Source organism: Aulostomus chinensis, chromosome 24 (assembly GCF_037954235.1).
Source record: "Aulostomus chinensis isolate RoL2024-O1b breed Wild chromosome 24, RoL_Achi_v1.0, whole genome shotgun sequence".
Taxonomy (NCBI): Eukaryota; Metazoa; Chordata; class Actinopteri; order Syngnathiformes; family Aulostomidae; genus Aulostomus; species Aulostomus chinensis.
This window is the reverse complement of record NC_141343.1, coordinates 2,345,754-2,354,789: the sequence shown is the minus strand read 5'-3', so window position 1 is coordinate 2,354,789 and position 9,036 is coordinate 2,345,754. Positions and strand designations below refer to the sequence as shown.

The window sequence follows — 9,036 nt, the reverse complement described above, 5'->3', positions numbered from 1 at the left end:
AATCAGTTCAATCTGAAGTTGTGTGGGGAAGGTGTGAGGAACCTGGATGAGTCAAAGGAAAAGGTGAGCTTGAAGAAGAACCTTGGTGGGGGGCTACTGTTTGTCATGTTTGGTTCGTGTAGTAAGATGCTGCCCTGAAGTTGGACTGATACGATGGACGTATGCGTTCATTTCTGGTTTTCTATTCGAGCTGATCAGATCCACAGATGTTGAGCGAGTCTGTTGGTGGGGTAAATGTGTGTTTTTGTGATTGCTTTGGTTTTTGGATTTTATCCTTTATCCTTTATGTTTTTGTGTTGTGTTTCTTTTGTTTGTACACTTTAAGAGTGTGGGTCCTTTGTTTGCGGATGTGAAAATGTCAAAATGAAATTGTAGAAAAAAGGAATTGTCAGCAGTTTAAAGGAAGAAAAACACAATGACGTTGAAAGATTGTGCAGTTTTGACTGTAGGCTTTTACCTTGTATCAAATTTTAGATTTTTTTTAAGGTTTTTTTGAGTTCAGAGTGGTGGGGAAAAGTCTGTGACTAAATTTCTTTTGGTGCTCTTTACCGTCTCACTGTTGCCTGATGGACCTTCATGATGAAGGAAGGCCTCGCCGGTGAGCTTCTACATCAGACCAAGGAGAGTTGAGTTCATTTGTCTCTCCATCAATCACTTAAACTTCATTTGTAGACATTTTCACGCAAATAAACATGCAGCAAAAAGTGAATCACTTCAGCTATTGAAAAAAACCCACTCCTCCCACCTCCCACATGTATTCGGTGTGTAACAATTCATCGACTACATCAATGTATCGTTCTACATTCCTGTGATCCCACTACATCGATCTGTGCTCGTCTAGTTGGCCTTCCCGATGACATCTTGATTGTTACGACCGGCTCTTGGCCAAAACTTAGTAGCGGCAAATCACATTTACTAAAGTAACCAATCAACCGTATGAGGAGTGGAAGTCAGTATCAGGAGTGTAGGCCAGTGGATGGATGTGATGGTCAACGTGTGGTGCATGGTGTTGGTGTGAAACAAGGAGAAACAAAAAAACAGCGCGCAAAAGGGAGACAGCAATGCAGAGCAGGCGTCTGGGAAGGCGGGGTTAAATAGGCCTAACTGGGAAGACTGGTCAGGTGCTCCCAGTCAACCTCATGACCTGGCTGCTTCAGACCTGCAAAGACAGAAACACACCCGCCAACGCTACCCTGCACTCAGGACACTACATAGGACCCAGGCCTGGGGCCGTCACAGGATCCAAATGATTTTAATATGTAATCACTCGATTGTATCGATGCCAGGAAATGAAGACACGAGACTGAAGCACAGCAGAATTTGTATCAATCTGTTTTTTAGTGCTTTACTGACAAGGACATTAAACATGACTTGATTTACTCTGTCTGTCGGTGACATCATGGCCATGCACCAGCAGCAGCGTGAATTTCAGAACAACCAAGCGTAGCACGGCGGATGACAGAGGAGAAGCTGGCGAGCGAGAAATGATCGAGTCACACTTGCGGTCCGGTGTGGAAACACTTTGACTTTTGCAAAGACGGAGCTTTTCTAAATAAGTCGCTTGCTGTTAAGAGGATATGTCAAAGAAAAAGTAGCAGGTAAACCTGCTGTTGAAATGTTGGTTGGACTTTGTGTTTTTTGATTGAAAACGAGAGCAGAAAAGGAAAACCTTGTTGATTTGGCCTTAAGTGTTGGATGAACTTGTATATTTGTCATTCTGGTTGCTCCCCTCTTGTTTCACGTTATTTTTAGTAACTGAGTTTCTTATTCTATGCCCACAATCTGTCAGACGGCTGAGCCAACAGACATCAATGTCACGTTCCGAGCAAGGGGTGAAGATGCAGCGTTCAAAAGGACGACAATGTTTATTGAGGCAGGAAACAACAGAAGACCACGTAAAGGGAACAAAGTAACAAAAATATCCCAGCAGCCTTCAGGGGAGAGGCGGGGTTCACCCTGGACAGGTCACCAGTCCATGGAAGGGCCAACACATAGAGACAGACAACCATTGGCTCTCCCAGTCACACCTACGGTCAATTTAGAGTCTGGATTAACCTGGTCCCCTCTTGATGTCTTTGGACTGTGTTGGCCATTTTGAAACTCAGCCATTACACATTTGTCTTGCTTGTGTTCACATGACTATGGCGTGTGCACTCCTGGCAACTTCATCAGACTAAACCTGACTTTTAAAATGTTGTTGACTCTAAGACAGCTGCTGATATTGAGGCGGTAGTGGGTGTTGGTACAAGGAGCATCATATTGAGGTGTCTGATCGTTTGTCAGCCCAACTCACAAGCATCCGATGGTCCAAATATTCCGAACACCTGTCACTGCACTGCTCTCCACACCAACAGCAACACCCACTATCATCTCAGGAAGCATCAAGAAGGTTCTCTGGCAGTGTCAACATTTACAAAGGAATACATTTATTGAAGCAGAACTCATGGTAGGGCTGTTCTTGGTGAGCATTACAGGGAGTCAGATCCTTCAGCTATCAGGCTCCCCTCCTGTGGAACCGTCTCCCAGTTTCGGTCCAGGATTGCAGACACCCTCTCCACCTTTTAAGAGCAGACTTAAGACCTTCCTTTTTGATCAGGCTTATAGTCAGGACTGCTTAGGCTGGCCCTTAGATGTGCTGCTATAGGCTTCGACTGCCAGGGGATCTCCCATGGTGCACTGGGCTTCTCTCTCCTCCTCCTGTACTCATACGTGTTACGAACTCTTCTTCTTCTACGGAGCCTTCAGGCTCCCCTCATCCCAGATCCCGGGTGCTGCTGTAGGAGGCTACAGACCTGAAGAGGCTCAAGCTGCCACCCGTAGCTCCACCTGCTCACGTCCCCATCTGTCCATCAGTCTCTCCTCCTTACTCTCTCTCTTTATCTCTGTCACAGCATTCAGCACACCTCCGTGTTTGCTGCGCCGCTTCACAGGAACGGGCGTCCACTCAGGCACGCAGGTCTCCATCACTCCAACCTCCAAAATCACCTGTCACTTCACCTGTCGCACCCAACTCACCTGTCTCTTCACCTGTCTCACCGAAAACACTTTTCATCTCACCTGTCGCACCCAGATCACCTGTCTCCTCCACCACCTCACCTACCTCATTACCCTCCCTCTCACCTGACATCTCCACTACCTAACCTGTCTCCCCCACTACCTCACCCGTGTCACCTATCTTCCCAGTCTCACTCCCCCCCTCCTCACTCACCTCCCTGTGCTTGCTGCACTCCACCTGCCTCTCTCTTTCTGCTCCGTTTCGCTGTGCCGTGGCGGGAGTCCGACGCTGTGCCGCAGGTACAGGTTTGTCAGCGGCTGCCACCGCCACCGCCCCCGGCTCCAAGCCCTGCGGGGTGGGCCCCGCCTCAACCGAGGCGGCCCGATTCAGACAGGCTCTGACAAGGTTTCCCTCCTCCCCACAGCTGAAGCATTTTAACAGGGAGGAGGTGGCGAATAGTGGGTAGTCCACCGGCACCGTCCACCGGCACCATGAAGCGAAAGTTAAAGTCCTCGGCTCTGTTGTTTAATATCATGAACACCTGTCTGCGATGAGACATGACTAGTTTAGAAAATGGTGACTTGCACCCAGAAAGCACCTTTCTCATGGGAGACACCACCTTCCTATGGCGGGACAGCTCACTGATCAGAAAACTATCGCTTATGAACGGCGGCACGTTGAACAGGGTGATCCGGGTCGCAGGCTGCGTCAGCGGCAGCACCGGTTCGAAAAACCCATTCACTGTGATCCCCGTTTCCACCAACCTGTTCGCCTGCTCCACCTTCTAGAAACGTCGTAGTAAGAAGTACCACCGCTTTGTTCATCCGTGCAGTGGACTTTACGGTGTTGTGCCCGAACAGCTCCCCCAAAGCCAACGCCAACTCCTGCAGCAGCTGACAGCGGGATATGAGCAGGAACGTCCTTGTCTCCACCGGCTGAATCCTTGTCTGCGTCAGACACATATCTGCTACCTGCAGACACATTTAACACACACGCTAATCGACTCTTTTAATTGTCTGCAGTTGAACAAAGCCCCCAGGGTTGTGGAGCTAAGTTATATTTCTGCAGAGGCGGTTGTTACCTTTCAGTTCCAGATTCAGTCAAAGTCTTTTCCTAAGAAAGACTGGGTATGGAGGCCAAGCACCAGTAGATTTTGGGCAACCGGACTCTGCAGGTCCATCATGAAGCTGATCTGAAGATACAACAAGAGGTTAAGTCACAGTGACTCTTCACATGGAGGACTTTTGACCCATGACTTCTAGATTCACTTCCATCAATAAATTTGAGACCTCAACAAGAGCTTCTCCATCAGATAACTGTTCTAACTTGACATCCTCAGACTGGAGGACAGTAAAGGCTTCTGTCAATTGAGTGACTATCACATCCATGAAGTAACTTCAGATGAACTGGAGATCATTGACTAATAACAAGTTAAAACATGAAATCCTGCTAGTGACTTACCAGGTGCAAGTGTTCTCAGGGGGCTCCAGGGGCTCAGAGAACTAAAAGGGTGATCAAGCACCTCACATGGAGTTCCTCTTGAGGCAGTTTCAGCTGGAGCATCCTCCTTAGGGCATCTAGAAAAGAAACATCCTGGCCACCAGCAAGCTGAAAAGGCTGATCACCACGATACAGGAACCTGACCTTGTTGAGCTGAAACAAACAATAATCAAGGTCTGGTGCATCCTCAACTTCCTCCAGAGTGTCTGAGTTTCAGAAAAAGACTGGATACTTAACAAGAGCAGCCGACAGCGGGAGCTGAGCAGGAACGTCCTCGTCTCCACCGTCTTAATCCTCGTCTGCGTCAGACACATATCTGCTTCCTGCAGACACATTTAACACACACGCTAATCGACTCTTTTAATTGTGTGCGGTTGAACAAAGCCCACAGGGTTGTGGAGCTAAGTTATATTTCTGCAGAGGCGGTCGTTACCTGTCAGTTCCAGATTCTTGCAGTCTTTTCCTAAGAAAGACTGGGTATGGAGGCCAAGCACCAGTAGATTTTGGGCAACCGGACTCTGCAGGTCCATCATGAAGCTGATCTGAAGATACAACAAGAGGTTAAGTCACAGTGACTCTTCACATGGAGGACTTTTGACCCATGACTTCTAGATTCACTTCCATCAATAAATTTGAGACCTCAACAAGAGCTTCTCCATCAGATAACTGTTCTAACTTGACATCCTCAGACTGGAGGACAGTAAAGGCTTCTGTCAATTGAGTGACTATCACATCCATGAAGTAACTTCAGATGAACTGGAGATCATTGACTAATAACAAGTTAAAACATGAAATCCTGCTAGTGACTTACCAGGTGCAAGTGTTCTCTGGGGGCTCCAGGGGCTCAGAGAACTAAAAGGGTGATCAAGCACCTCACATGGAGTTCCTCTTGAGGCAGTTTCAGCTGGAGCATCCTCCTTAGGGCATCTCGAAAAGAAACATCCTGGCCACCAGCAAGCTGAAAAGGCTGATCACCACGATACAGGAACCTGACCTTGTTGAGCTGAAACAAACAATAATCAAGGTCTGGTGCATCCTCAACTTCCTCCAGAGTGTCTGAGTTTCAGAAAAAGACTGGATACTTAACAAGAGCAGCCGACAGTGGGAGCTGAGCAGGAACATCCTCGTCTCCACCGTCTTAATCCTCGTCTGCGTCAGACACATATCTGCTTCCTGCAGACACATTTAACACACACGCTAATCGACTCTTTTAATTGTGTGCGGTTGAACAAAGCCCACAGGGTTGTGGAGCTAAGTTATATTTCTGCAGAGGCGGTCGTTACCTGTCAGTTCCAGATTCTTGCAGTCTTTTCCTAAGAAAGACTGGGTATGGAGGCCAAGCACCAGTAGATTTTGGGCAACCGGACCCTGCAGGTCCATCATGAACCTGATCTGAAGATACACAGGTTAAGTCACAGTGACTCTTCACATGGAGGACTTTTGACCCATGACTCCGAGATTCACTTCCATCAATAAATTTGAGACCTCAACAAGAGCTTCTCTATCAGATAACTGTTCTAACTTGACATCCTCAGACTGGAGGACAATAAAGGCTTCTGTCAATTGAGTGACTATCACATCCATAAAGTAACTTCGGATGAACTGGAGAACTTTGACTAGCAGGATTTCATGATTTAACTTGTTAGTAGTGACTTACCAGGTGCTGGTGTTCTCAGGGGGCTCCAGGGGCTCAGAGAACTAAAGGGGTTCAAGCACCTCACATGGAGTTCTTCTTGAAGTAGTTTCAGCTGGAGCATCCTCCTTAGGGCATTTAGTAAATAAACATCCTGGCCACAAGCAAGCTGAAACAGCTGATCACCAGGATGCAGGAACCTGACCTTATTGAGCTGAAACAAACAATAATCAAGGTCTGGTGCATCCTCAACTACCTCCAGAGTATCTGTGCTTCAGAAAAAGACTGGATACTTAACAAGAGCAGCCGACAACGAGAGCTGAGCAGGAACGTCCTCGTCTCCACCGGCTGAATCCTTGTCTGCATCAGACACATATCTGCTTCCTGCAGACACATTTAACACACACGCTAATCGACACTTTTAATTGTCTGCGGTGAAACAAAGCCCACAGGGTTGTGGAGCTAAGTTATATTTCTGCAGAGGCGGTCGTTACCTTTCAGTTCCAGATTCAAAGTCTTTTACTAAAAAAGACTGGGTATGGAGGCCAAGGATGAGCAGAATCTGGGCAACAGGACTCTGCAGGTCCATCATGAACCTGATCTGAAGATACAAACAGAGGTTAAGTCACAGTGACTCTTCACATGGAGGACTTTTGACCCATGACTTCTAGATTCACTTCCATCAATAAATTTGAGACCTCAACAAGAGCTTCTCTATCAGATAACTGTTCTAACTTGACATCCTCAGACTGGAGGACAGTAAAGGCTTCTGTCAATTGTGTGACTATCACATCCATAAAGCAACTTCAGATGAACTGGAGATCTTTGACTAAGAACAAGTTAAATCATGAAATACTGGTAGTGACTTACCAGGTGCTGGTGTTCTCAGGGGGCTCCAGGGGCTCAGACAACTAAAACGGTGTTAAAGCACCTCACATGGAGTTCTTCTTGAGGCAGTTTCAGCTGGAGAATCCTCCTTAGGGCATCTAGAAAAGAGACATCCTGGCAACCAGCAAGCTGGAACAGCTGATCACCAGGATGCAGGAACCTGAGCTGAAACAAACAATAATCAAGGTCTAGTGCATCCTCAACTACCTCCAGAGTATGTGAGCTTCAGAAAAAGACTGGATACTAAAAAAGAGCAGCCGACAGCGGGAGCCGAGCAAGAACGTCCTCGTCTCCACCGGCTGAATCCTTGTCTGCGTCAGACACATATCTGCTTCCTGCAGACACATTTAACACACACACTAATCGACTCTTTTAATTTTTTGCGGTTGAACAAAGCCCACAGGGTTGTGGAGCTAAGTTATATTTCTGCAGAGGCGGTCGTTACCTTTCAGTTCCAGATTCAGTCAAAGTCTTTTCCTAAGAAAGACTGGGTATGGAGGCCAAGCACCAGTAGATTTTGGGCAACAGGACTGTGCAGGTCCATCATAAACCTGATCTGAAGATACAAACAGAGGTTAAGTCACAGTGACTCTTCACATGGAGGATTTTTGACCCATGACTTCAAGATTCACTTCCATCAATAAATTTGAGACCTCAACAAGAGCTTCTCTATCAGATAACTGTTCTAACTTGACATCCTCAGACTGGAGGACAGTAAAGGATTCTCTCAATTGAGTGACTATCACATCCATAAAGTAACTTCAGATGAACTGGAGAACATTGACGAATAACAAGTTAAATCATGAAATCCTGCTAGTGACTTCCTAGGTGCCGGTATTCTCAGGGGGCTCCAGGGGCTCAGAGAACTAAAAGGGTGTTTAAGCACCTCACATGGAGTTCTTCTTGAGGCAGTTTCAGCTGGAGCATCCTCCTTAGGGCATCTAGAAAAGAGACATCCTGGCAACCAGCAAGCTGGAACAGCTGATCACCAGGATGCAGGAACCTGAGCTGAAAAAAAACAATAATCAAGGTCTGGTGCATCCTCAACTACCTCCAGAGTATCTGTGCTTCAGAAAAAGACTGGATACTTAACAAGAGAGGCCGACAACGGGAGCTGAGAAGGAACGTCCTCGTCTCCACCGTCTGAATCCTCGTCTGTATCAGACACATATCTGCTTCCTGCAGACACATTTAACACACACGCTAATCGACTCTTTTAATTGTCTGCGTTTGAACAAAGCCCACAGGGTTGTAGAGCTAAGTTATATTTCTGCAGAGGCGGTCGTTACCTTTCAGTTCCAGATTCAGTCAAAGTCTTTTCCTAAGAAAGACTGGGTATGGAGGCCAAGCACCAGTAGATTTTGGTTAACAGGACTCTGCAGGTCCATCATGAACCTGATCTGAAGATACAACAAGAGGTTAAGTCACAGTGACTCTTCACATGGAGGACTTTTGAACCATGACTTCTAGATTCACTTCCATCAATAAATTTGAGACCTCAACAAGAGCTTCTCTATCAGATAATTGTTCTAACTTGACATCCTCAGACTGGAGGACAATAAAGGCTTCTGTCAATTGAGTGACTATCACATCCATAAAGTAACTTCAGATGAACTGGAGAACATTGACCAGCAGGATTTCATGATTTAACTTGTTAGTAGTGACTTACCAGGTGCTGGTGTTCTCAGGGGGCTCCAGGGGCTCAGAAAACTAAAGGGGGTTCAAGAATCTCACATGGAGTTCTTCTTGAAGTAGTTTCAGCTGGAGCATCCTCCTTAGGGCATTTCGTAAAAAAACATCCTGGCCACAAGCAAGCTGAAACAGCTGATCACCAGGATGCAGGAACCTGACCTTGTTGAGCTGAAACAAACAATAATCAAGGTCTGGTGCATCCTCAACTACCTCCAGAGTATCTGTGCTTCAGAAAAAGACTGGATACTTAACAAGAGAGGCCGACAACGGGAGCTGAGCAGGAACGTCCTCGTCTCCACCGGCTGAATCCTTGTCTGCGTCAGACACA

The 9,036-nt window shown here is 46.8% G+C and overlaps 1 long non-coding RNA gene across 1 annotated transcript; it reads right to left on the bottom strand.

Moving 5' to 3' along the window:
* Window positions 1-3,229: 3,229 nt before the first annotated feature.
* LOC147238369 (uncharacterized) lies at window positions 3,230-8,368 on the bottom strand. Its single transcript, XR_015111790.1, has 9 exons — window positions 6,999-8,368; window positions 6,623-6,729; window positions 6,153-6,512; window positions 5,779-5,887; window positions 5,307-5,668; window positions 4,929-5,037; window positions 4,457-4,818; window positions 4,077-4,187; window positions 3,230-3,966 (listed from the first exon to the last, which is right to left on the bottom strand). It is a non-coding gene; the product is annotated as an uncharacterized LOC147238369 (long non-coding RNA).
* Window positions 8,369-9,036: the final 668 nt, after the last annotated feature.